General features: G+C 40.6%; 1 pseudogene across 1 annotated transcript; it reads left to right on the top strand.

Annotated features, from left to right (window-relative positions):
• The first annotated feature begins 558 nt into the window (after positions 1-558).
• LOC310862781 (transcription factor HES-5-like) lies at positions 559-1,218 on the top strand (annotated as a pseudogene). The gene is made up of 2 exons (XR_014571057.1): positions 559-682; positions 799-1,218. The product of XR_014571057.1 is annotated as a transcription factor HES-5-like (transcript).
• Positions 1,219-1,651: the final 433 nt, after the last annotated feature.

The following is a 1,651-nucleotide window of genomic DNA, read 5'->3' on the forward strand; positions in this document are numbered from 1 at the left end:
GTGTCGAAGTGTCCTTGAGCAAGACACTGAACCCCTAATTGCTCCCGATGTGCTAGTTGGTCCGCTGCCATCGGTGTATGAATGGGTGAATGTAATGCACAATCTCTGCAAGTGCCTTGGATAAAGGCGCTATATAAATGCACCATTTACCATTTAGGGTAGGCCTACTGTATATCTATCATGAATAGTGGCAGTATAAAAAGTATAGTTGATTATGAACATGAAATGTTATTTTATTTTTCTTATCTATGTCAACCTCCCACGTGTGTGATGTAATGATGAGCGTGTGCTCAGTCAAAGTCATTGATCCCAACCATTAGACATCAGAACTGCTCTCTTTACAGGGTCACCACTTTCCCAGATTCACACAAAGTCTCTGTCCATCACCCCCCAGTCGTCCACCTGTTCCCCTGAGATCTAACCATTGTCCCTCAGCATTGAGCATGATGCATTCTCAATTGTCTAACCAAGCTTTTTCATTGGCTAAGACTGTGAGAAAGTCCAACCAGACCCAGACCCACACATTCATATGTAGATTGGGGACTATAAATAGGAGGGATGAAGCCAGTAGAGATCAGATTCACTCTCTACAGAGACCTCTACAGCACAGAGATCGACCATGGCTCCTACAATCACTTCACCAATCACCTCTTCTAAGGAGCTCCTGACTCTGAACCACAAGGTAAATTGAAGACTAAGTGTCAATAAATATCAATAATAATTATTTGTACTTAATATTCAAATGTATGTTTGTTCTTCAGAATAAGTTTATTAATGATGCCCTTCTTCTTTCCGCAGATAAGAAAACCATTTGTTGAGAAGTTACGCAGAGAGCGAATCAACAGCAGCATTGAGCAGCTCAAGTCTCTCCTGGGTTCAGAGATCCTCAAACAACAAGCTGACTCCAAGCTGGAGAAAGCAGACATCCTGGAGATGACAGTTTGCTTCCTGAGACGACAGCAGCAGTATCAACCTGTCAACGCAGCTCCTGCCAATCAGGGATACGCCAGGTGTGTCCAAGAGGTGGTGCACTTCCTATCCAAGGATGAGGTGAAGATACAGTCCCAGAGAAGACTGCTGGACCACTTCCAGAACCTGCAGTCATCCTCTGACAAGAACATGATGGAGACGTGTTTTCCCCAGTCGAGGTCTCGAGTTCAGCCCAGCATCACCAAAGAGAAGAGTCCTGTCAACATTTCCCCCTGGAGACCCTGGTAGTTAACTACAAACTGGAGACAAAATTCAATTGACCACATTGGTCAAATATGTTTGTGCCAGAATGGCATACTTTTATGAAAGAGAAACTACCGTAATTCATTTTGTACAACTAGTTGTACATACAGTGGACTTAAATCTATCACCTCATTTGAGGTATTTGTATTCTTTTCTCCCCCTTTTCTTTCTTTTTTTTCTCAAAATGAGAACAGTTGATTTATTTTTGCTTTCTTAAATATTTTGTTTATATGATCATCATTTATGGTGATACACCATGTTGACGTAAGTAAGTAAATGTAATGTAACCTTTCCTTCCCTGTGGGAATATTTAGTGTTGATGACATAATTTATCTCCTTGATGGAGATAATTTACTATTTGTGATCATAATATGATTCTTTTTTTAGATTTGTTTTTCCTTTTTGAGTTTAGATATTG

Source organism: Protomyctophum parallelum, assembly GCF_964188405.1.
Source record: "Protomyctophum parallelum genome assembly, chromosome: 8".
Lineage (NCBI taxonomy): Eukaryota > Metazoa > Chordata > Actinopteri > Myctophiformes > Myctophidae > Protomyctophum > Protomyctophum parallelum.